Genomic DNA, 27,805 nt, shown 5'->3' with positions numbered 1-27,805 from the left:
TTCATTACTTCATACAGCATGTCCCACCCACTTTTTCTTACTATTGAATACACCATGAATTGTCAAAATAATAGAGCAAGCTTATCTGCGAAAAGATCTAAACCTCCCAAGGACTTCCTAATTCATTTCACAAATATACGTGGTCTCAATTCTAATCTCAACGATGTCCATTTCCACTTGCAGTCTTCCAAACCCCATGTACTTTTTCTGACTGAATCTCAGTTATCAGTTGATTCAACTACTGCTCATCTCAGATGTCCAAATTATTTGCTTTATGATTCCTTTCGCCTCAAAGGTGGTACTTGTGCATATGTCCGTTCTGATATTCCCTGTCAGAGACTTGGCAATTTGGAATCTCCTCTCTTTGATCTTCTCTGGCTTAAAATCTCTCTTCCTCATTGTGTAAAATTCATCTGTTGTCTCTACCGTTCTCCCAACTCCACTAATCATTTGGAGCTCTTTGACTTCCTCTCTTTGCAACTTGACTTTCTCCAGTCCAACTTTCCTAACAGTGAGGTAATTTTCCTTGGTGATTTTAACGTTCACAACTCCAGCTGGCTTCCGTTTTCTAGTCACACCGACCCAGCAGGTCGAGATGCTGAGGCTTTTGCAATTACTAATGACCTAGCACAGATTGTTCATTTAACTACAAGAATACCGGACAATCTTAATCATACAGCCAATACGCTTGATCTTTTTATCACAAACAACCCTTCTAAGTACAAGGTTGAAGTGAGAGGTCCTTTAGGCACTTCAGACCACAACTTGGTGATTGCCTCTTCTCCAATGGAACCTTTATCTCATGGCTATTCCCAACCTCGTATTGTTGGCATTACAAGAATGCAAAATGGGATGACCTGCGAGACTTCTTTTCTTCTTTTCCTTGGTCTGATTACTGTTTCAAAACTTCTGATGTCAACGTTTGCTCAGATCGTGTCAGTGAAATTATTCTTGCAGGAATGGAATCCTTTATCCCACACTCCACTTTAAAATCTCGTCCTTTATCTAAACCTTGGTTTTCCAATAAATGTGCTAAGGCTGTCCAAGAGAAGAACGTTGCATATCGTAATTGGCTTGTTTCCAATTCTTCAGTTTCATTTTCTGCCTACACCAAAGCTCGCAACAATTGTAAAGCAGTTATTAATCAGTCCAAACTAGAGTTTGAACAGGCTAAGAGTAGAAAACTTGCTTCTTGCCCTAATGGTAGCCGAGCATTCTGGTCTCTTGCCAAAGCTATTGGCCGCAACTTTTGCTCATCTCTGCTCCCACCTCGGTCCAAACCAGATGGTTCTGTTGTCACTTCAGCCAAGGATAAAGCTGACCTGCTAGCATCCCATTTTTCTTTGAGCTCATGTATTAATGATCTTGGTAAAACACCTCCCACCATTCCTAACACGCTCCATTCAATGCCTCCTGTGGTCTTCCGTCAAAAGGATATCAGAAGGATTTTGATGAACCTTGATGCTAAGAAAGCTCCAGGTCCTGATGGTATTTCTCCACTTGTTCTCAAAATCTGTGCTCCTGAACTCACTCCTATTCTTTGCCGCCTTTTTTCACTTTCTTATTCCAAAGGTGTTTTTCCTTGTGCATGGAAATTTGCTCATATCCAGCCAGTTCCTAAAAAGGGTGACAAATCCCTCCCATCCAATTATCGTCCCATTGCAATTACTTCTACTCTTTCTAAAGTAATGGAGAAATCAATTAACCGCCAACTCTTAAACTACCTAGAAACCTTCCGTCTGATCAACGATCGCCAGTATGGATTCCGTCAGTGTCGATCCACTGGTGATATTCTGGCTTATGTTACCCATTTATGGACTAATTCAACGGAAAGGTTCGGTGAAACACAAGTAGTTGCTCTTGACATCTCAAAGGCTTTTGATCGTGTTTGGCATAAAGGTCTTCTAAACAAGCTTCCATCTTATGGTTTGCCAACTGTTTTTAGTAATTGGTTATCCAGTTTTCTCTCTGATCGCTCACTGAGGGTGATGGTAGATGGCTCTCTGTCTTCTAACTTCTCCACTAATGCCGGTGTCCCCCAAGGTTCAGTTCTTTCCCCCACTCTTTTCCTCTTGTATATCAATGACCTTCTTCCATTGACTGGAAATCCTATCCATAGTTTTGCCGATGATAGCACATTGCATTCAACTTTCCATTTTGAGAAACCTTGTCCAGCTCAATCAGCTTCAACATCTCGAAAATCTGCTGCCAATTCCTTAAATGCCGATCTTCAGGTAATTCTCCAGTGGGGCAAAGACAACTTAGTTGATTTCAACCCTTCTAAAACTCAATCTTGTCTTATATCTCGCAAAAAGGATTCTTCTGCTCCTATGCTTATCTTTAGTGACACTCCGATTTCTAGGCAAAATGATATATCTCTTTTGGGGATTACCCTGACTTCTAATCTCTCTTGGCACAAGCACATTACAAATATTGCTTCCTCTGCATCTAAAAAACTTGGTTTTCTCTTTCGCTCTCGGCGTTACTTTTCTCCCAAACAGCTGCTCACTCTGTATAAATCGCAAATCCGCCCTGCGATGGAATATTGTTCCCACATCTGGGGTGCTGCACCCAAAACCTCTCTCAGGCTTCTTGATTCCATTCAGAAGAGGGCAGTTAGGTTAATTAATGATTCATCTCTAACAGAGTCTCTCCCCTCGCTTTCTCATAGACGCACTGTTTCTGCTGCATGCCTCTTCTACAGATACTTCCATGGGCACTGTTCTTCTGAATTGGCTTCTATAATTCCCGCTCTCTCTTTCAAAACAGTCCGAACACGTGCCGCCACCAGCCAACATCCATTTACTGTCCAACTTCAAACCCACAGAACCAACTTTTCATCTTCCTCATTTATTCATTCAACTGCCGTTTTCTGGAACAACCTTCCTTCATATGTATTTCCTGAAAATTACAATCTACTGAAGTTCAAGTCCAATATCAACAAATATCTTCTTTCGTCTTCTCAACCTCCAACCCAAGCACGGTACTAAGTACTATAGGTTATAATACCTCTCGTGTTTGGGGGTCTCATAAAAAAAAAAAAAAAAAAAAAAATACCCGCATTCACAGCCGAGTTGCGAAGCATTTCAAGATTCTCATCTCCAGATTACAGGAGTCACAGTTTCATATTCTATCAAGAAGTACCACCAATATTTTCAATTAGTAGACCTACTTCTGCCAGAAGAGACAGGGATTGGAAACTGACTCCACAACATGAATTCATGGTTCCAGCAAACCAAGTTCTCAAGATTCTAGTTAAACCAGTTTATACACTAAACTGTGCATTTCTACCAATCCCAGGCTTCCGAAGCAGAATCTTCCTTTGCCTATTAAATATAGCAGTGACGAAGTCCTGGAAAGCCGAGACGTTATCTGGAGTTTCCACTAGAATTGTTTCATAATAATGATCACAATAATCATCTTTTATTAATTTGTATAATTAGCAGTCAGCAACTTTGTGTAAAGAATGATTGCTAATTGAAGAATTACGTTTTCAAGCAACTTAAAACAACTTACTTCAAATCTGTTTCTAGATGAGGAATAACTTAATGAAGGTGGTGAAAGATTAATATAAGGATAAAAAATGAATTAAAAGTTTGATAGCCTGGCCAGTATGGGATCAAAATTCATTTATTCATATAAATTTCGTACCTACGTGCTGCAATTCATTAAACAATGCAAAAAAAACGTAATGCTGGCAAAATATATCTTATTAATCGGAATAATTATTACAAGGACAGGAAAGAATAATGATCCATTGTACATTACCAAACCTTTCTTGAAAAGTTTTGTTTATGATTGGTGTTGGCACCACTCCGAGTTTGACAGCGAATCTTCCAGTTTACCACCCCATATTTGGAGTTCTAATTTACCATAATTTTTCCTGGTCGAAGAATGGTAGAAAAACGAAGATATCCGCGACTGTATTCAGATATATACTTCTTTGTAAATGTCAGCAATCCATGAAACATATGGCAGTCGTGATTTGAAACTTACCTGGTTGTGCGCGCATCCATTTTTCGCAATATTCCACCGTAATAGAAAAATCCACCGTAATAGAAAAATACGTACTCACTTAACAGGTGACTGCGTCAAATCGACGTGACGTATGAGGTAACCAGAAATAATCACTGCTTGTGTTTGGCAATACAGGCAATCATAGAAATAAAGTTAGTCGATAGCTTTAAGTTCGTTTTCTAATAAAAAAAAAAAAAAAGAAAGAAGTTAATGTCCATGATGGTATGAATCTGTACTCCGAATAAATTGAAGAATTTATCAGAACTATTTGCATGAAACCAAAATGATTTGCATGAACTGGACGGCACATCGATAAGTTAACTAAAGATAAAAACACGTGGAAGCTGATCCTGTGCAGTCGTGATGTATAAAATTGGCCAATTTTATACTTCACGACCATCTCAGTTCTGCAAGGAACAATTGTTAACTGATGCACGTTAGAAGTGGTAGTTTAATGTCCCAGGACCACAAGTTTTGGTAAGAGTTCCATAATATTTTGAGTCGTTCAAATGTGCCTATGACTGATCTACAACATAACAGCTTATAAGGGTGCATTCTTTTAGTAAAGTAACGTAGCCTGTGTTCTATACCTGCGTGTTAACAACATCTACTAACTGAAGCACATTTCGAGTGACTTAGAAGTCTTAATTCACGAAGTTTCTCGATGTCAGTATCTTAATCAAGAGAATGTAAAATTTAAAAACTTGTTTTTAAGTGGCTAGTATGGGGATCGAACCCACGACCTTCGCGTTATTAGCACGACGCTCTAGCCAACTGAGCTAACCAGCCACTTGCTGAGATATTAATTTTTAATGGTAGTAAAGATACATTTTTATTGACAAGAAGTCTACTAAGATTTTCGGCAATTCTGAAGCAGCCTTCAGAAATGTAAAATAGTAGGAACTTATATCTAATCAGAGTGTTATTTATTCATAAAAGTTGTGTACCTTCTTGCTGTTATTGATAATATCATGCAGAAAACTAAAATAATGCCGGTTCTTCTCGAATTATATTTTATTAATTTCTATAATTAGCGAAGTTGTGAAAAAGACCCATTAAGCTGGGATAACCATCCAAAAAGCTGGGATAATCGCCATCACTGCAGATGGTGATTATCCCAGCTGTGCTACCCACGGGGGCGTTGTTCCTGCCGGTGGTGTAAACCACTGTTTGGCTCTGCACCCACTCAGAGAAGCATCACATGACTGCTTTGGCAAGCTAACTCATTTACCCAAGGAACTTCCTGATGTGTGGCCGAATTTCCCCAAGTGCATTTCTTCTGTCTGGCTGGCTGCTAAGAGGTTCTATCATACAACAGAACGCTAAACACCAACCGAAGTGAAGGAATCATCATCGCACACTTGGATGACTATGCACAGACTCTAAACCATGGATGATCGGGGACTGTAAGGAATACCCGGGAACCTTCTAAACAGTAAAGAATGTCTCGTATGTCCCATATGATAAACCAATGTTGCTTTGTTAATTGAATACATCTTTCATAGAAAAAACGTTTGTATGGCCCGTTAGCTCAGTTGGTTAGAGCATCGTGCTAATAACGCGAAGGTCGTGGGTTCGATCCCCTCACGGGCCAAGAGTAATGCTTTTATTAACCGTCCCTTACGAAAAGGGATCGTAATTCCTTATACTGTAATCGAAATTCATCACGGTTGGATGCAACAAAGCTCCTCGTGTTTGAAGCGCTTTTATGCTTTCTAAAATATATCACTTACATAAATTTTTCTCGTCTCATCACCCTGGATTCGATGGTAACCTCTACTGAAGCTGATTTTTACAAAATAATCTTTTATATTAATTTTTGTCTGTCGCTATTGCTAAGGTTATGGAAGCTGCCCTTTTGTGTTGGCGAAAAACCCAAGGTCAATCGTACTCCCCACTGAGTGTTGGACGGCGAATGTTCACGTTGTGCTTAACTCTCCATCGCTGTTCACTGAAAGGCAGTAAAGTTAATCGGTTTCACAAATGAACATTCTTACGGTACAGGGTTCAATTGAATTCTGCTTTTCTTGGGAACTGAACTTCGAAAACTTAAATTTTTTTTGAAAACCTTAATAAACAACACACACCACTCGCACTAAATCGAGCTGCAGATGGAACGAAAAAAAATGCAAGAAATCAAGAGCAAATTAAAAGAAAGAGAGAGAGATCTGGGAAGTTGTACCCAAAGAAAGAACTGTTACAATAATCTGTATTTCTTGTCAATTAACTCATGGGGAGGAATGTCTCTCTTTTGATATTAGACTGCTTGGGAAAAAACGTAGACTAAAATGACTCTGTCTAAAGTAAAAAGAGAAAAATATCAGCCCCCCCCCCCCACACTAAGTCAACTAAAGGAGAAATTGGAGATGAAGTTAAAAATGTGAATCTAAACCACTCCCAGCCAACAGCTCTCTCTCTCTCTCCAGTACACCCATATTCAGTCAAGTGAACACATTTCGGTGTTCGCAGAGAGTGGATCTCCTCAACTTGCGTCATTTATCTCAGATAATCAAGAAGAACACTCGCAGCCACTTGAAGTATAGAAACCTGCCCTGCTCTAAAATTGGAAATTAGTCACCCCAAAGTTGTCGTTACAGAAACAAATACAATCTGTCAACTGAAAACGGAAGTCACATCGAATGCTTTCTCTGGTCAACATCTGGATCAACTTGATCCATTCCCATACAGAGCAGCTCATTAAAAATAATTTATTTTCAATTCGCGATTTTTCAATTTTCAAAACACCCTGTTAAAACAAGACCTTACTGAAGTGAAGAAAAGCCTTCAAGACCTACGACAATTTGTCTGTGAATCGCTCAGCTCGTCAAGTCAATCATCCTTCATCCAAGCCCATTTCTATTCTAAAAAATTCTCCTTCATTAATTGCATCGGAGAGTCATGACACAAGTTTTCACAGCCTAAGGACGAGAAGAACTTTTTCTTCAAATTTGATCAAAATGCTGATGGATTAATGATTTAAAATTAATCGAATGATTACCATCCAGATCTACCAAACAGTACCGTCAACTTCCAAAAACCTGCTGAAAATTTTGAACTTGTGAGATCGCCCATCAATGACGAAAATTTTACCTTCCCCCCCCTCACCGTTCCACAACTTTAGAAACTACAACACAATTCCAGCGATTTAAGCCCACTTATGCACAAATTGCCTCAGCCATAGCGACTGAGCCACACACTACAGCGCTAGCATCAAGAGTCCTACCTAACATACCCATAGAAGTCCTCAATGGATGCTGGCATCTAACAAAGCAAGACAATACCTCAGAGAGCCAAATTAAAAGACTAGAACAATTGTATCAGATTACTGCCATACATACGGAACAAAATTCAAGATGTTTTTCCCGAAAGACTACGGGATTCAAGTGGACGTCAGAGCAATTAAAACAAAACATCCCATACATGTATCTTTCATAACTACTTGTCAGAACAGAAGTATTGATACCATCCTTGATAAGAAGTGCTGCTCCCCTTCCGGAACTCTGATAAAACTTTTTACAGAAGGACCCCGAAGACACACTACAGAACGAGTCTCTCAACTACCACCAACATAGCAATCAAAGATTTTTGCATGCCACAGAACGAGAGGTAGCCAAATCCAATTCTTCCTTCAACATGTGCGTAGCCTGACAAATAAATTGAATTCACTACAAACCCTGCTCTTTCTATGTGAATTTGATTTCGTTGGTTTAATTGAATCGTGGCTAACTGAAACAAGGCAAGTCGATCTTCTTCAGCATATAACTAAATACAAGGATATTAGAAACCCTAGAGTCAACAGACGAGGCGGTGGAGTCAAATTGTTCTATGTGGATAATTGTCAGCTGATGGGGATCACAATGATCCAATCAGAAAACTTTAGAAGGTCCACTGTGTCAAAATGAAACATCAGTGTATGCTTATCCAAATCAGTTTCGTTTATCTTCTTCCAGACTACACGGATGCATCGCGTCAAGAACTATAAACCTGGCTACTTACAAGCCACGCTCCGGCCCTTCCAAAAGTCCTATGTGGCGATTTTAATAGCCAATTCAAAAACATGCAACTCCAATAACACGATTCAATAAATCTTTGGATTTAATATACCACAACCTGAAGGATCTGTAAATTCTGCCCAACCACTTTTCTTTTAACTCTGACCATCTGCTACTCCAGTGAGCCTTTTCACCAATTTCAAATAAAGCTGGGACCCGGTTTCAACACCCCCAGAATCAACTTACCTTCTCAATTAAATTCCCAAGACCACAGCTCGTCATGCAACAACTGGCCACTTACGACTGGGAGCCCATACATAATATGCCCATTGAAGATGCAACTTATAACCTTTCTGAACAGTTGTGGATAATTGCTGTTGTGGGAGCCTCCAAGAGAGTTAGCATTTCAGATAAAACCAAGAACTTGTTCGATGATCTTACCAAAAGGATGTTTATTCAAAAGCTGAAGTTCTATAGAAGGCTGTAGTCCAGATCTCTCATTGACCATGAGATCTATAAAAGAGACAGAGCAAAATTTCTCAGATCAAAAAGAAAACAGCATATCATCGCCATTTTCTTTCAAGAGTCAAACAATCTCGCAGAATACTTCGACATAGAAACAAATCTGATTTTGAGAGTAAACTAGTTAAAGGCTGGATAAATCCTTCTTTCATTGAAAAAGATGAACAGCGTATTTCAACTACCCTACCTAATGGAGCACTTGGACTTCCAACCACGACGAAGAACATTGTGATCTCAAAGCACCAACTAATAAATGTGATAAAAGATCGACCCAACAAAGCAACACTGGGACCACTTAAAATCTCTTCTGTATATATTGATGTGCCTTGCTACACATCTATCAAAACATTCTCGAAATTAGATCTGCCCCATTGATTTGCCAAACTTACATCGTTAAACCCATTCCTAAATCTAATCACCTAAAGATTCCGCCCAATTTCTATTGGATACAACTTACTAAAGGTCTTCGGAAAACTCACTCGTCCAGCAATAGTTAACCATTGCTTCTCTAATTCTCTAATCAGCCTCATCACCTACATACAGTTATTCAACACAGATCTACAACTTCTAAAATATAATTATTCTATAGAATCGAGAATCTATAAACAGCAAATCGCAGACTGATGTAATTTATATATAATCAAAATACAAAATACCTACATAAATAAAAAGTTATATATATAAAGTTATATATACAGGGTGTCTCAAAAATACACGGCATAACTTCAGGAATGAGTTCCTCATTTGTAGACAATAAAAATATTTTATATGAACATAGTTCCGGAAATGCTTGGTTCCCGAGTTATTAACCGGAATGTCTTATCTCCCGCAGGTGATTTCCTTCATCACAAGGTACTGACAGAATCTGGTGGTTTTCCATTCTGACCATGTACTCAAATCAGGAGCAAGCGGATATGCACTTTATGTACGGTTTGGAGGACGGCAATGCTCTGGAGACTCGTCGTTTGTACCACGAAAGATTCCCAGAACGAAGATGTCCAGACAGGAAAACGTTTGAAGGTATCCATCGCCGCCTTTGTGAACATGGAACATTTACACCTCGTGCTGCCGACAGAGGACGACCAAGATCTAAGACTCTTGAAGTAGAGGGGTGGACCAACTGCCTGGCCTCCACGCTCAACGGATTTAAACCCACCAGATTTCTTCTTGTGGGGCCATTTAAAGTCATTGGTGTATTCGACTCCGGTAGCTGATGTGGAAACTCTCCGCAATCGAATTGTGGCAGGTTGTGAGACAATATGAAACATGCCAGGAATTTGGCATCGTCTTCGCGAGTCCATGAGATGTCGATGTGAGGCCTGTATTCAGGCAGAAGGTGGACATTTTGAACAATTACTATAAGGTGATGTGAACAGTTAAGTGTCATAGACAGACCTTCAAAACTCGGAAACCAAGAATTTCCGATACTATGTTGATATAAAATATTTTTATTGTCTACATATGGGGAACTCATTGCTGAAGTTATGCCGCGTATTCTTGAGACACCCTGTATATATAACTGCCTTCAATAATGTCTCTGTCCTTATCCTACTTTATTTCCTTCAACGTTACTTTAAAATCTCTGGTACAGTACTCCAGATCCTTACGTCTTTGCTGGAATCGAGGAAGTTAATAATCTCATGCAGCCGAAACTCGGTGAACATCGGTGTCAGGAGGGGCATCCTTCGGAGGGTGAGTGATATGAGCTACCCCTATTTGCTGCACTTTTAGAATCATTTCTCGCCTCACATCCCCACTTCAGTTCCTATGCAGATGACCTAAAGTTATCCCTCACTTCTGATAGTCCACATAGTGCATTGGAAATCAGCCAAAATCTTTCTGTGGAAATAGGTCTCCTTGTCAAAACTTTGCAACCGCTGGGTTGAAACTGAACCATGACAAAACGGCGCAGATGACTTTCACGAAGAGCCACTATAAAAACAATACACACGTGTTCATCAATGAGAATTTCCATCAGGAGCATTTCCGCCAAACTAGAAACAAAACATATGCGGCATTTTGGGCAATCCGGCAGGAATTAACAAGTTGCCACAACGTGTCCCTAATATACCAAAATATACCAAGATGTCTCGCACCCATCCCTCTATGCTTCAGAGATCTAGTCTTCGCACCGGCATGCCACAAAAAAGATATTTGGCATCGAACATTGGATTTTAAGATGGCCAAACCGCATACGAGGGATGCCGTTCACTATATCCCAATCGACATTACACGACAACCTTGACATGACACCTTGGAAGCTCCTCGTCTCCTAAGAAAAAATATCGTCACTGTATCGAAACTACAGACCAGAAGAGTTGATGTTCCCAACATATATGAAATTGTTACAGGTCCCAGATCCCGGCACAGATGCAGACAGAATTCTCAGTTTCCCTTAAAGATTAAAGTCTACAGCCTTGTCTGCCTGAACAATATATTTACAGCAAATATCATAAAATATTTAATGAACTTGAAATTCACCAGTACAAAGTAACCGAAAATAAGAATACAAAAAACAATCCAGGAAAACTTTTATCGCAGCCTTGAGTGAGCCACGACTGAACCCTATGGGGAATGTGAAGAAAGAACCAACTGTGTATTCTCTCTTGATCTGAGGAACCAGTGACGTTTCACCTTGCATTTCTAGGACTCTCCTATCAAGTCCAATTTATCCAATTCCTTATATTTTATGTAAACATAAAATGATAATTGTAAATATAGTATTTCTGTAGATCAATACTGTCATTGCATTGTAGTATTGTAGTATTTTGTAAGTATAGTACTCTTTTTGCACCCTTCTAGCTTGCATGCTGTGCAGGGGATGATTGTATAAAAGCAAAATAGAATAAATAATAAATAATTCATGACCTAATGGAAAAGTACTTATGTCTGCGAAGGAAGGCGCTCTTTTAGTAATAAGACTTGTTTACTATTCTTTTACTTTTGCAAAACAGTCAAGCGAAGGCGGTTTTAAAATTTGTAAAATGCCCACATTTTTCATATTAATTTACAGATATTTCCCATGCATTTCCCTCCCCCCCCCTTTGCTGTGCCCCTTCTTGCTAAAGAGTTGTTTTGACCGTTTCAGCAGAAAATATAAATGCCAATCGTACATGAGTAACCGCTATCAGTTTCTTGTCAAATATAGAATGGTTAAATTCGACTTAGTTGCTTTCTCAGTTATAAATTCCCTTTGCCATTATTTTCCTAACTGAAGATAACAGTCGCTACGTAGAAGTAAGTTCACAAGTCCACGAAAATACGAGCTTCGCTCTCCCTGACAAATACTGGTCAGTGTGTCTGATGTTGACCGCGTGAGAAAAGTGTCCCACGCTAGTTCAAGCTCGGTGTGAGGCGAAAGTTCATGCGATAAGGAGCATATACCCTGGTGGACGATGAGCGAGAGGTTGTTGTTTTGTGGTGGCTTTTGGTAGAAGCAGTCGGTTAGTTAGTCTGTATGAGAGAGAGTGAAAAATACAGTAAGTTTTTGGAAACGGGAATTACGTTACAGAATGACTGTACAGAGAGAAGCTTGAAGAACAGCGCAAGAAGATATAGAATGAGCGAGCGAAGATAGCAGAACCCGAAGGAAGGCTGCGAAAGCACGGAATCCCCTCACCGAGTTCCGCCCCCGTAGAATGAGTCATCCGTATTTAGGTAAGTCATCCCACAGCTATACATAAACCTTACTCCTCAATAATATAATTAATTATGTTAGCATTGATAAATTGTAAAATGTCCTAATACCGCTATCTTAAATAGCGCATCACTTAGATTGTCAGTTTCACAAATTAACAATAGGTAAATGATGTATCTTAAGCATGCTATCCTAAATAGTGCAGTATTTTTAGTATTGACCCCATCATGTTTGTACAACCATTATGTCATATGCTAGTCCTTGCCTGAGATGAAGTATCCACACGAAGAACACCTATGTGAAGAACCCATTAATTTCCAAAACATCAATAAATGCTAAGAACTCTTAAATACTTCTATAAAGTCAGTTTATATTATTGTAACCAAATGATTTAGGATTTGCTTGTCACTGCCGCTAGGGCAGTAGTTTTCATACATGTATCAATTCTATAGCGGAGTATATTAAACTATATTTTGTTTTAAACATATGCCTCAGGCCTATTCTCCATTCACACGAATGATTATATATAGAACTTTTTATTGCGGATACTCGAATTTCTGCCTAGAATTGGAAAGGGTTTGAGTATTGACACAACGCCCTGATCGAAGCTGCAGTTCCTATTCCCTTGAATAGGTTACCGAGGGCCGAGATCATTGTCCTAATATGAAAAACCACTAGACAATCACATGAGTATACTGGGGTTATCATTGAACAAATGATTAAGGAAGGAAAGTGTCCCGCCATACAGATGTGTTGTCCAGAGAAGTCCGAACGAACGAAAGTAAGTAATTAATAAGCAAGCAAGAAGTATATAACCCCCCCCCCCAGTATAACACTGGTGCCGTGACCAGGATTAAATATTTTGCGGGATGAAAAACTGTCTACACAGAAGAAGAAGTCACAAAGAGAAAGAATCTAAAGGGATTACTGATAAGTAGTAAGACTGTTGATTTCGTGCACTAAGAGAATAGGTAGGAGGCATTACTCCTTTGCAACAACACAGGACATCTACACTAATTAATAAATTATTGCTATTTTTATAATTAGATTTAATAAACAAATGACTACATGCTATAACACACTCTTGTTTTAAATAAGTGATTACTAACATCATAATTTTGTTTCAGCAACAGGTAAGTCACATTATTTTGGAAGACAGGGGCCCAAAATTAGCAATTAAATTTCCCAATTCCTAGTAAATTTAATTAAAAAAAATGGAGGATCAGATTCCTCAAACAACAGGAACATCATCCCCCCTACCTCAAACACAACAGCCACCACCCACCCCAGAACCAGACAGACCGCATTCAGCAAATATCGCAGGTTTTTTAAGTCTTGTGCCATTATTCTTTGGCAAAAATGATGAAGGCCCTTCAGTCCAATTGTTTTTCGAAACTTTGGAGAGTGTTGGAGAATTAGCACTCTGGGGACACAGAGAACTGTTGGCAGTCTCGAAATCTAAACTTCGCTCTTCGGCAGCAGACTTTTTAGCCCAATCCTTTGAATTACGCGGGGAAAAGAATTACAACATATTTAAGAATGCTTTTTTAGCTCAGTTCGAAAAAACGGAACCAATTATCACTTCCCTTCAGCAGTTCGCCAGTGCTGTGCAAGAACCTTCGGAAACCATTGCGAGTTATAGCGTGCGCATGAGGAATTTGGCAAGGGCAGCTTTCAAAATTCAGGGAGAGACACCTGAAGTATTAAACATTTTAGACCAGGCAATGCTGGCCCAATTCCTTAGGGGCATATCTGGAAAAATTAGAAAAATGGTGCTCACACACAATCCTTTAACATTTTCACAGGCAATCGAGATTTCGAAAAGAGAGGAAATTAATGACCAACTTACTCACACAAAAACTGTCCCTGTACATGTTATTAATAGTCCTGTAAGGGCCGAGAATGAACGGGAGCAACAGGAAAACAATCCCAAACACATTCTTGAACCCATTCAAGATCAAATACGCGACTTACAACAATCGTTAAGTTCATTATCAATAAATCACGCAACAATCAACAATTTAGAGACACAGATAGCCGCCCTGAGTCAGCAGATGCAAACTATGAAGGTGGGAAAATTTCCCCCTCCCCACGGTCAGGCAGCATTAGGCGCTACCTACCTCCACTCGGACAGCGCAGTAGATCCGCTAACCGACGCTAACGTGACCTTCAGACCAGAGGTCGTTGACCGCCCGGAAAGACGCATAATCTTGCCATACTACGGCCGGCAGCAGGCAGCCAGAAATATGGTAAAAAATCGCGAACGAAGGGAAAGACGCATTTTTGACGGTCGTCCGAGCTTCCATCAACCCACTCAACTTTTCCGCAGTCGCCCGTGCACGAATTACGAAACGGACATGTACACTGCATCCCCAAAAATTAGGACGCCCTATGCTAATAATCAATATTGTAATTTTAATGAAAATCGAGATCAAGCTGCCAATAGAATGTATTATGCTGATCATAATAGGAGTAATATAGACTCTTATTCTAGGATAAGGAGAGGAACATATAGGAATGAGCATATTCAGGGGCAAATTCGGCCAAAAACATTTCAGGGCAGACAAAATAATTATACAAATACTGGAAGCTACAGGCGAGATAGAGATAGAAATTTATGACTAAAAAGGGGTTCTAAACTTAGTAGGAAGGATCCGCGATGTAATAAAACCCTTTTGCCAACCCCTAACTTTAGTAAAGTTAGTAAGCCAGAAGTCAGAGATATCAGAACACAACATGGCATTTACATTCTGGAGGATAATACTAAACTACCTGTGGTATTGGGTTCTGTGCAAAACATTAAAACTAGATTTCTTTTAGACACAGGTGCTGGCGTTTCTTTAATGAGTGCAGATTTATTTAATAAAATTAAAAATGATACATCGTTAGATTTCAGACCTCCAGAATTAACTGTAACCGGAGTTTCGGGAAACATTGTGCCAATACACACTACAGTAACTGCTAATATTAAATTAGATAAGGCAACTTTTAGGGAGAAAATTCTGGTTACTTCAAAAAATTTTAGTGGCAAATATGATATCATCCTCGGCTTGAACATATTAAGGAAGTTTTCATTCAGCCTAGACTTAGGTAAAGGGATCATACGATCAGTTCCATTAGGGATTTGCCTGAGGGAAGAGGATATTCGGCAACAATTGGTGGATTCCACACCCACAGTTGCTAAGCTTACATGTAAACATGTGCTCCCAGCAAGCACAGAACAGGTGGTAACAGTATCTTGTGACCAGCTTGCTGCTCCTCCCAAACAACTAGTATTAGCAGGGCCAAATTCAAACTTAAGCCGGGATGATTTAGCAGTGAAATATTCGGTAGACCAGGTAGACGAAAGTGGGAAAATATCTGTGCTCGTCGCCAATTTAACAGCGGAACCGCTGCATCTTCCAAAAGGCATGGGTATTGCGTGTCTGGAGAACCTGAATCCTCAATCAATTAACCCTAAGAGCCAGGAAAGAGGCAAAAGGGAAGTTTCTCCAGTAACCATAGAGGACTTTAAGCTTGATCACCTGACTGCCGATCAAAGACACCAATTATCAGACCTGTTACGCAAATACTGGGATGTGTTTGCCAAATCACCAGCCCAACTAGGCAACTCAAAAGTTATCCAACACAGAATTAAATTGACAGACAACATTCCTGTTAGACAGAATGCTTATAGAACCCCCTTTTTACTAAAGGATGAGATTCGCAACCAGGTCCAAGAACTTCTAGATTCAAACATTATTGAACCCAGCTGCTCTCCGTATGCCGCGCCCATCGTCCTGGTGAAGAAGCGAGGTGGGGGATACAGGTTATGTATTGATTTTAGGAAACTTAACGCCAAGACGATCTCCGACGCATACCCGATCCCTTCCATGAGTGAGATACTTGAACTTCTGGGAGGCGCGCGCTACTTCAGCTCTTTGGACCTCGAAGCCGGATTCCACCAGATTGAAGTGCACCCCGCGGACCGCCACAAGACAGCTTTTACTACAGGGGAATCGCTGCTACAATACCGGCGCATGCCTTTTGGGTTAAAAAATGGGCCATCTAGTTTTGTGAGAGCAATGGGGCTTGTCTTGGATAATTTACAACGAGATTCCATTTTCGCTTACTTAGATGACATAATCATAGTGTCGAAATCTTGGTCCTCACACCTTTCGAAGCTTGAGAAAGTTTTCCAGCGCCTGAGAAAGTACGATCTGAAGCTGAAACCAAAGAAGTGTGAGTTCCTAAAAGAGCAAATAAAATACTTAGGTCATCTCATTGATAAGGACGGTGTCCGTCCCGATCCAGCGAACGTGAAGGCCGTTCGAGAGTGTCGAGAGCCAAGAACAATGAAGCAAGTGCGATCGTTTCTTGGGATGACAGGATTTTACAGAAAGTTTGTCCCAGAGTACGCAGAGATAGTCAGGCCGCTAACCCAACTTACAAAAAAGAACACCCCCTTTTTCTGGAACAGTGCCGCCCAAGAGGCCTTCGACAAGCTCAAGGTCGCTTTGACCACACCACCCCTATTGATTTACCCTGACTTTTCTAAACCATTTTTTGTGTCCTCTGACGCATCTAATTATGCAATCTCGGCTGTGCTAGAACAACAAGTTGACGAAAATCAAAGACAGCCAATCGCTTACGCCTCCAGACTACTAAAGAAAGCAGAGACTATGTATAGTACCACAGAAAAGGAAGCTTTGGCAATAGTTTTTGCGGTATCACAGTTCAGACCATTCTTAATAGCCTCCAGTTTCACACTAATAACAGACCACCAACCATTAAGCTATCTTCTTCACTTAAAGAAGCCATCCCCCAGATTAGCTCGCTGGAGTATGCTTCTACAAGAATACAATTTCAAAATCATATACAGGCCGGGTCGACTTCACTCAAATGCCGATTTCCTTTCAAGGCCAGTGTTAGAGGAAGAGGAAAGACAAAAGGAGCTTAAGAAATCCAAAACTGCTGAATTAGTTGCTCCTATAGCAGCAAATCCCACCATAGAGTCACTGATCATGCCGCAACAACAAACCAGAACTTTGATTAGGAATCTCCAAAGAGAGGACCCTAATTTGCAGGAGTTAATTGAGCAATTAGAAGGAACACTACAGGCAACAAGCAAAGTCCCAGATTCCTTCTATCTGAGTGAGGACAGGATACTGTATCACTACAGTTTACCTGACCATGGAGCTACTCGCTCAGAGCCCTGTGAACAGTTAGTAGTTCCAACCAGCTTGAAAGCAGAAGTGTTGAAGTCCTGTCACGACGGTTTTCTCAGCGGGGGCCACCTGGCCCTACACAAGACGTTAGAGAAGGTTAGAAAACACTTTTTCTGGCTAGGCCTTTTTGGCGACGTCAAGAATTATGTGGAGACTTGTCCATCGTGTTTGGAGCGTAGAGGGTATAACCCTAAGGCAAAAGCAGCCCTGATGAGAGTTCCTAATGAGAACTCACCTTGGGTCCGAGTGTCCTTGGACATTTTGGGACCCCTTCCAATGACTGTGAAAGGGCACAAATATTTACTGATGGCAATAGACAATTTTACCCGTTACGCAGAAGTAAGCCCGCTTTATACCCAGAAGGCTGAGGAAGTGGCCACAGCTTTCATAAACAATGTGATCTCGAGACATGGGATTCCTAAATACATCCTAACAGATCAGGGCACTAACTTCATGTCATCACTGTTACGACAGGTGTGTAAAAAGCTAGATATTCATCAGCTTCATACGAGTTCCTTCCACCCCCAAGCCAATGCAAAGGTCGAACGTCTAAACCGCACCTTGGCAAACATCCTGTCTCATGTAGTGAACGAGTCTCAAACGGACTGGGATGTCATGGCCCCACTAGCAATCGCTGCGTACCACGCGGCAACCCATAGTTCCACACAGGAATCGCCAAACTTTTTAATGTATGGCAGAGATTTGGTGTTGCCTTCCGACTTATGGCATTCCAAAGAGAGACATTCATATGCGTCTTTGGAAAACTATGCAGAACTATTGTGTGCACGCCTTCGCAGATCCTATGAAATCGTCTCTCAGCACCTGGAAGAGGCAGTGCAGAGGCAAGAGGATCGTAGAGCATCTGTTGCAGTAGACAAAAACATCCGTGTAGGAAGCCTTGTTTATCTTTTTACCCCTAAGATAAAACCGGGCACTACAAAGAAATTGGCGCGTTTGAGCACAGGTCCCTACCGTGTGATCAGTCAGCCATCATTAGTGAATTATGAAATACAGCACCTGTACAACCCAAAAGATAAACAAATTGTGCACGTGGACAGATTAACAAAGGTTATTGACAGGAAAGTGTTTCCCGAACTGAGAGTAGAGGAGTCAGAGGAATCAGAGGATAGCAATTCACCAGACCAAACAAGCACTACATCAGTGCCCAAAGAGACATGGATCTTTGATGAACCTTTTGTGGAGGATTGTGATCTTATCCCGCCTATAATTCCCCGTCCAACATTGACCAGGCCGACCAGCTTACCCGTATCAATCCCGTTGTCATCCCTCCCACCAAGAAATCAGGAGAGCCAACCAAGGACAGAGCATTCAGTGAGACCTGAGGGAGCTGAGCAAGTACCTACTCAGACCCATGGATATAATTTACGTAGTCGCGACCGAGTAATTCATGCCCCACCAAAGGAAATTGTGGTGTCCCAATCACAAACTGAGGAATTAGTACCAGAGACAGCTTCAGTGGAAAGAGCAGATACAGTGGTTGACACTCCCAGCAATGTAGCTGAAGCAGAAAGAGGTGTCACCCCAGATCAGAGTAACAACACTCAAGCAAACACAAGCCAAAGCGAGCCACCAGATAGGATAGAAAGAGCAGTTCAGTGGATATTGGGTCCACATCTTGCTGAGAGATACCTTCGACCAAGCGATGGCAGTAGTTCTGATCTGGCAGGTATTCTGAGAGATGCCTGGAGAGACTAAAGTGAGGATAGCGAAGTGTATCGATTTCAAGGAGAAACAAGCCATGATTACAGTTACTAGCAAAGTGAATGCTTTGGCAAGACAGTTGTGTACACCGAACGAACAGTTTGAGAACCAGTACCAGAAAATTCAAAAAAAAAAATAATAAGATTGGTGACAGAGAGTGGAAGCGGGAAAAAGGATTGAGAAGTGTAAATGGCATAGGTGGAAACACAGAAGAGAGTAGATATGAAAAAAAAAAAAAAAAGGAAAAAAAAAAAAAAAATCTTTTTAGCATTCTTGTAAGGCATTCAATGTACAAAAGGTTCGATTCCGAATCTGTATCAAATAGCTAAATCGGAGAAGGAGGAAGGGATATACACCTGTATACACATCCCCTGCATAATAATGCATGAGATGAAAGGGACAGAGAATACTGAGAACTATAGGAGCAGATGTGAAGAGCAAGCACAAGTCTTTTTTTTGAGGAGAGAATGAGGAATGATTGGGAATTTAATTTGCATTTCTGCTTAAACTGTGGTAGGACCATTGAGAAAAGGTTTCTTTTTAATTTACATATCACTTTACCAGTACAAAAAAAAATTTATGACATCAGGAGATCAAGATTTTAGATAGGAAGATCATCTTCCTGTACTAATGTGAAAAAAAAAATAAAAACTTTTGTGGTATTTCAAGAGAAAGAGAGAGGGGATAAGCGAAGTTATGGTAAGCAAAGGATCAAAGAACGTGACCACAGAGGTGAAAAAAAAAATTGATCAGTTTTGTAGGATTCTGGCAGTGTGTTTTATCAGCAGCTGGATAAATGGTTGGCTAAATGAATGCAGGTTGTGAAATGGCACAAGGAAAATAGAATTAATTTATCTTTATAAATCTCACGCAGAAGCACGAACCACTCCAATGAACCTTGAAAAAAAAAAAAAACCCAGTGATTTAGTACCAGAATTCTATAACCATTGAGCTAATATTATTAAAGCAAATACTTTCCACACACAAATATATCTGGAGTTTATAAAATAATGCAGAGAGGAAGGATACAGATGGGGCTAGGGCCTCATGGGTGCACCCCCTAGTTTCTTTTTTGTTTCCTCTCCCTCATTGCATAACAAAAATTTAAGTTCGAGAAAATGGATTCGGGACGGGAAAAAAAAATCATATTTGGTCTTTTTATTTTGGGAACAAGGTGAGGCAATTGTCCTGGGAACGGCTGGTTCCACCCAGTTACTAGTTGTTTTTATCGTTTTCCTGAAGAAAAAAAAAAGAAAAATTAAGTGAATAGGAGATAACCTCTGAATTTCAAGATCTAGACTTGGGATCCATCTTCTTCTATTACATATCTATATAAATAATATTTAATAAAAAAAAAAACAAAAAAAAAACTTCACTGTGGAAAGAAATCCTCAAAACAATATTAATCAGAATTCTAATTCCATCAATAATTTCTGTTGAACGAAGTTTACCTACTAATGAGAACTTCATCATTTATAGAAGTAGGGTAGTGAGTGATATTGCATTAATGTAAAAAGGACAATATAGAACAATCACACAGATAATATCGACTATAATGAAAAAAAAAAACAGAAACAAGATTGCGGAAGTAGTGTACTCATGTTTGTGCCTTCAAAAATCCAGGCCGCTGATAAATAGAACATTGTGCTAATCAGGAAAATCAGGGGCTATTTTCAAAATAAGAGAATGATTTCTAAAGATTTTTTTTTTCTGATGAGGATATTATTTTTTTTTCCATGCATGGCATGTTTGATTTTGCAAATGAATTGAGTAATTCGTCTTCGGAGAGGTATGCAAGGAAATCAAGAAAGTGACATTTGAGGTTGTGAGTGAGAGCAGGAAGAATGAATGAAAGGTAAATGTGGAGTATGTATGGTACCAAATACTCCCTCACCCGGGATTCGAAAGTATAAGGAGGAAAAGATGTGTAAGTGGGGCAAATCTTTAGTATGGAAGAGAGGATGGATGGAATGCATAAACAGAAGTATTTTCTTCACTAACTAGTCGTGTTTATCCGTCCTTGTTTAGTCGCGATGGTGGAGTTTCACAGGTCTATACGATGCCTCATCGCTAGAATGCTGACCTTCCTCCTAGCACCTTTACGTTGGATACAGAGGGCGACCCCCACAGAAATGGAGATCCCAGCGCCTAATCAATCCATAAGTCCTTGTCAGGAGTCTTCTGGAGCTGAGCTGATTCTAACCCCGCAGCAGCTTTCCCAGCAAGAGCGGAAACAAAAGGAAGTAAGGCGGTCTCAACCCATGAGGAGGAAACTTAAGGCAGCCCTGGAAATGCGTTTTCCCTGCCACTATGAGAACCATGGCACGAGAAGTTTCCTAAATTGGAAAGGTGAGGTGCAGGTTTCAAAGCATAGACTTGGGATGGTGGATCGCTTTGTCCGCCCAACCTGGTGCACACCTGCCCTTCCCCGGTCACCAACGACACACCCCCTTGGATCACTTCCTCCTTTCTCGAAGTGGATCGTCATTGATTTTCTATTTGCCAGTAACCAAGAAAGTGCACTCAAAGTAGAGGAGATTGCCCTAGTAGGTTGGGACCATCAGTATATTGCATCAACCCCAAAGGCAGGAGCGTTTGCATCTCGGCATTTCGGATCATGGTTAAGCATCCTTACGAAGCCATACCAAACGATCATAGCTATAGGAGAAAGAAAGGCACGAAGCCTGGAAAAAGTCCTTCCCTTCCGGACTGTGGTGGATGCTAAAGTCTTCTCCTGTCCCGATCCAGAATTCTTGCCTGATGCAAGAAACAATCCCTTTCATTGTCCCTGGAACCACCCGGCGGACCACTGTGCAGTCCGCACAGTGAACCTTTGCACCCAGTGGCTGGAATTCATCGGTCTAGTGAAGGCAAGAAAAGCTCTTCCTGAGAACTGAATAGTGAAAGTGGTTTACCACAAGGCCATGTGTTAACAGCCAAGAAAGACAAGGCCAAACGTGGAGACAGAAGAGATTGTAATTCCATTCATTTCTGTGTAAGGAGATTGCTAAGGTCTACAATATTCAAAAGAAAAATTATATATATACATATATATATTTTATAGACCTAACTTTAATATTTTTATCAGCTTTACATATATGATATTTCTTTTATGTATGTTGCAGTGTTCCATTTTAGTTATTAGTTCATGTCTATGTTATTGTGATGTTTAGTTACATGTATACAATTATAATGTACTTGCTTAATTAACTTCAGATGCTTTGTGTCCATGACCTAAGGACAGTTATTAATTGTATGATTGTTTATGTTTTATGTCGTCTCTGTGAGACAAGTAAGGACTATGAACAAAAGCAGTGCCCGGAACATTCCTTGGAGGGATAAGCTCCCTTAGTGTGTCTCCAGCCTGCTGAAGAATAACCTCACCGAATCATGGACCACAGAAGAACTTTTCTTTTACTGCCTGACAACCTCAGCCTGGAAGTCCAGATCTGTTTTCTGTTGTGCTTCAAAATGCTCACTTATTTAAACCAGGGAAACTGTTAACTGAAGCACGGACTTTAGTGGTGAGAAAAAAAAAAAAAAAAAAAAAAAAAACAATTTCTCAACAGATGGGTGCAGACAATGGCCTCCATGTGGAGAGCGAACAGCATTGAGAAGTGTGAATACATTAAGTCCACACAGTGAACTAAGTGCTATACGCTTTGTTTTGTTTGTCTTGTATTTTATTTGATTATATCCATATAATATGTTAGTAATTAAGTTTCTTTTACATACTGTAAGAGGAGGAATGTTTATGTTGTCCCCCCCTGACAAAAGTCAAAGCCCCAGTAGGGACGTTGAGAATTTCAGTCTTAGTTGTGTACCCCGACTGAAATCCTCAGCGGTAGTGGCGAGGAGTGTAAAATGCCCACATTTTTCATATTAATTTACAGATATTTCCCATGCATTTCCCTCCCCCCCCCTTTGCTGTGCCCCTTCTTGCTAAAGAGTTGTTTTGACCGTTTCAGCAGAAAATATAAATGCCAATCGTACATGAGTAACCGCTATCAGTTTCTTGTCAAATATAGAATGGTTAAATTCGACTTAGTTGCTTTCTCAGTTATAAATTCCCTTTGCCATTATTTTCCTAACTGAAGATAACAGTCGCTACGTAGAAGTAAGTTCACAAGTCCACGAAAATACGAGCTTCGCTCTCCCTGACAAATACTGGTCAGTGTGTCTGATGTTGACCGCGTGAGAAAAGTGTCCCACGCTAGTTCAAGCTCGGTGTGAGGCGAAAGTTCATGCGATAAGGAGCATATACCCTGGTGGACGATGAGCGAGAGGTTGTTGTTTTGTGGTGGCTTTTGGTAGAAGCAGTCGGTTAGTTAGTCTGTATGAGAGAGAGTGAAAAATACAGTAAGTTTTTGGAAACGGGAATTACGTTACAGAATGACTGTACAGAGAGAAGCTTGAAGAACAGCGCAAGAAGATATAGAATGAGCGAGCGAAGATAGCAGAACCCGAAGGAAGGCTGCGAAAGCACGGAATCCCCTCACCGAGTTCCGCCCCCGTAGAATGAGTCATCCGTATTTAGGTAAGTCATCCCACAGCTATACATAAACCTTACTCCTCAATAATATAATTAATTATGTTAGCATTGATAAATTGTAAAATGTCCTAATACCGCTATCTTAAATAGCGCATCACTTAGATTGTCAGTTTCACAAATTAACAATAGGTAAATGATGTATCTTAAGCATGCTATCCTAAATAGTGCAGTATTTTTAGTATTGACCCCATCATGTTTGTACAACCATTATGTCATATGCTAGTCCTTGCCTGAGATGAAGTATCCACACGAAGAACACCTATGTGAAGAACCCATTAATTTCCAAAACATCAATAAATGCTAAGAACTCTTAAATACTTCTATAAAGTCAGTTTATATTATTGTAACCAAATGATTTAGGATTTGCTTGTCACTGCCGCTAGGGCAGTAGTTTTCATACATGTATCAATTCTATAGCGGAGTATATTAAACTATATTTTGTTTTAAACATATGCCTCAGGCCTATTCTCCATTCACACGAATGATTATATATAGAACTTTTTATTGCGGATACTCGAATTTCTGCCTAGAATTGGAAAGGGTTTGAGTATTGACACAACGCCCTGATCGAAGCTGCAGTTCCTATTCCCTTGAATAGGTTACCGAGGGCCGAGATCATTGTCCTAATATGAAAAACCACTAGACAATCACATGAGTATACTGGGGTTATCATTGAACAAATGATTAAGGAAGGAAAGTGTCCCGCCATACAGATGTGTTGTCCAGAGAAGTCCGAACGAACGAAAGTAAGTAATTAATAAGCAAGCAAGAAGTATATAACCCCCCCCCCCCCAGTATAACAAATTCAAAGATGTTTCTGTGATTACAATGAACAGGAACCAAACTGTGCTCTGATTACAGTGAATAAGAAATCAGACTTCGCTTGATGCTTTGCAAGTGAAATATTTTTCAAGCAGTTCATTAAAAAAAGTTGGTCGATAGCTTTGACATCTTTTGCTAACAAAAAATAAAATTATGGATATGAAATGCAATAACTGCCACTAATCTACCATATTGTTGTTGTTGTAGGGCTTTAAGAGCATTAGCGACTACGGCCATATTGCTCCCGAGGTCGATTTTCTGGTTGCTGGACGAAAAACCCCAATTTCCGGGAGAAAAAACCATGTTTTCCTTGCCTGAGACTAACTAACTCAGCCGTGTTGTGAAAAAGACCCATAAAAACCCCTCACATCATCGACGGTACTCGAACTCAGGTCTTTTCCACCCGGTGTGAGGAGGACGGCGATCCTACTAACTGTGATACTCACGAGGACGCTTTCATAGGAAGACGACATCTGGTCATCTCCATATTGAGAATGAAAGAATGAAGACCTTGAAGCTTGAGAGGTCAGTTACCCCAATTTATAGAAAACTTCCCACGCCACAGAACGTTTCAGGTTAGATATATGAACAATTTATTCGAAGCATTTGAACAAGAGGAAGGTGTACAGCAGGGATCTCTCCTCACTGCAAAATTGTTTGCAATAAAAAAATTACAAACATGTCACGAATGTACCAAATACAGTAGAATCGTACATGTTTGTTCATGACCTCATCATCTCTTGTCAATCTCAAACCATCGAAATGGCAGCTTCAAATTTCCATCGCTAAAATAGAATCATGTGCTCTACGCAGTGGTTATTCCCTAGAATAAAAGAAATTCACTGCAATTCATTTTTGTAAAAAATGCAAACAATATCCGGATCCAGAAATATTTTTAAAAAAAACAGCCTGATTCCTGTTACCAACAATTTTCGTCTGTTGGGGTTATATTTAGATAATTAACTTAAATTTGCTTGCCATATAGCTTAGCTTCGGACCACTTGTTTTAGAAAACTGAACATCTGAAAAGCCGTCTCCGCTATGTCCTGAGTTGCCAATAGAAGCTCCCTCTTACATCTCTACAGAACCTTAATTCGGTCACGTTTGGATTATGGATCACCAGTCTACGACTCCGCTAGGAAAAGTTCTCTATTACGTCTGAGCACCATCCAGCATAATGCCATTAGGAGAGCTGTGGGAGCCTTCATATCATTTCCGGTGCGTAGCTTATATATTGAGGCAAATGAACTCCCTCCCTCTGCATCTCAGGAGAAAATCTTTATTGTGTAACTATGCAGCAAAGATTAAAAGTATTCCATCCCACCCCAGCTGGCAGTACTTGTTTGACCCTCAATGCGCCATGCGATATCACAATAAACATAATGAAAACCGCCCCTTTGGTCTTCGACCGCAAGAGCTCATGCTCAGTTGGGACATTAACTTCCAGAATATATTTCAAGACGTTGCTACTCTCCAGAATTTTCCTGGATTCAATTTCCTTCTCATTGCCACAATTTCTTTTTTGATGGGGAAAATCCTATTTGGAAAACAGCTACATAAAGCACATTCCTTGGAAAACTCAAAGTACATATCTAATACTGATGGCCCCAAAACAGATGCGACTATAGAAGTTGCAGCAGTTTCTTCCACCTGCTCAGTAGGTATGCCTCTTGCTACTAAATACAGTATCTATACCGCAGAATTGTATGCAGTAAAACTTTAAAACAGCCGACCAGAAGACTACCTTCTGCTGCATCCCTGGTCATGTCGGCATCCCAAGTAACGAACATGCAGATGACTGCTGCTGGATCTTCCAGTCAACTGAAAATGCCCTACACCGACTACAAATCCATTATTAAAACACCATGTGGGAAACAATAGTCTCAACTCTAGTTTCAGGAGAAGCAGGCGAGCCTCCACATCGGTCATACCCATCCACCTCATCTGTATTTTCTTATGGGAGAGAACAACAACAAACAACAGCCTATTGTCTTCACCATGTCGATCCGTATGTCCGTTCGCAAGTAACAACTTAACTCCCACAGGAAGGATAAAGTTGTAATCTTAGTAATTAATTGATAAGATGATAAACTACATGTACTTTTCACATATATTAATCACAGAAAAAGAAAAAAAAAATCACTTAATTTAAGGAAAAAAATCGAACTCGCCTGAAATGTAACATCTGGTCTCTATTTTTCAATATCCATATCTTGGTGTTCAAGATCCAGGGTACATCAGTACACGCATTTGACTTCGCCATGGTTCAAGTCTACGTGACTGATAAATAGGGTAATGGTTTTGTGTTCTCTCTCTTCTGTGAACCACTCTGACCACATGCGCCTCGGAATATACATAGAACACTGCTAGCAACACCTTTCGCTAGAGTGCATTAGATGGATGAATCCCTGGAGGGAAGCGAAATGGTGTATTCTTTTGAATACGACGTTCCTCTCTGAGTGACCTTTGCGTTATTCGCACTAAATCTAAACGGACCAAAGCTTTTGATGTTTTTCCACCTGTAGTTGTGTATAATATCCTCATTTTGAATGAAGTTTTAGAAAAATACAAGACAGGTTTCGTACATTCTTTTCACACTTCATGGTCTCAAAGTAGAGGTTAGTAATCGAAGCCTCCTTTCAACTAATATTAAAGATAGTCTCGCTTCTTCAAGACCCATTCATCTTCACTTTTTTCTTCTCTAATCTGTTCGTAAATCATCTTTTGGGACGATCGGTTTTATAGACGCGTTAATCGGACACCTTCACGGGTTCCTTAAGATTTGCTTTCTATCCACAAAAGTTGAATAATTCACTTTTCGTTGATCCGCACATTCGGAAAATTCTTTCTAAAGAGAAGAGTCATCTTCCGTTTATCTCCACTCCACGCTAGAGGCGCTAGTTTCGTGCGCAAAGAAATGATTTATTATTTTCCTTTTGAAATACGAAAGCCAAGCGCAGTCATTCATATCACTTTTTGAATGATAGTGTGGATAGAGGGAGAAATAACTGGGCCCACTCACAAGAAAAACTACGAATTGAAAGTTAAACACGCTCCAGTAACGCGATTCACTGGGTGGTCCCAAAGAGAAAAGAAAAAAAAGGAAAAAAAACACAAGACATTGTTTTATTTTGCCTTTTTACATTTTCAAAAAAATGTTAGTTTATTGATTAATCTCAGGACTTGGTGCTTTGACTGGTTACAGGCAATATTACATATGGTATTTATTGTCATGCGTTACGTCTGTGTGTTCAGTTAGCTTCTGTCTGTTCGAATAACTTAGATGTCCACTGAGCAACTTGGATGTCCACTGAGCAACTTGGATGTCCGCTAA

General features: G+C 40.1%; 2 non-coding genes across 2 annotated transcripts; one reads left to right on the top strand and one right to left on the bottom strand.

The window, feature by feature from the left end:
* Window positions 1-4,732: 4,732 nt before the first annotated feature.
* TRNAI-AAU (transfer RNA isoleucine (anticodon AAU)) lies at window positions 4,733-4,806 on the bottom strand. Its single transcript has one exon. It is a non-coding gene; the product is annotated as a tRNA-Ile (tRNA).
* Window positions 4,807-5,537: 731 nt separating this feature from the next.
* TRNAI-AAU (transfer RNA isoleucine (anticodon AAU)) lies at window positions 5,538-5,611 on the top strand. The gene has a single exon. It is a non-coding gene; the product is annotated as a tRNA-Ile (tRNA).
* Window positions 5,612-27,805: the final 22,194 nt, after the last annotated feature.

The sequence above is a fragment of the Mastigoproctus giganteus genome, chromosome 3, assembly GCF_048544385.1.
Source record: "Mastigoproctus giganteus isolate SK-2022 chromosome 3, ASM4854438v1, whole genome shotgun sequence".
In the NCBI taxonomy this organism is placed as follows: Eukaryota; Metazoa; Arthropoda; class Arachnida; order Uropygi; family Thelyphonidae; genus Mastigoproctus; species Mastigoproctus giganteus.
Note: the sequence above shows the minus strand (reverse complement) of the source record. Positions and strands in the feature narration are given on the sequence as shown.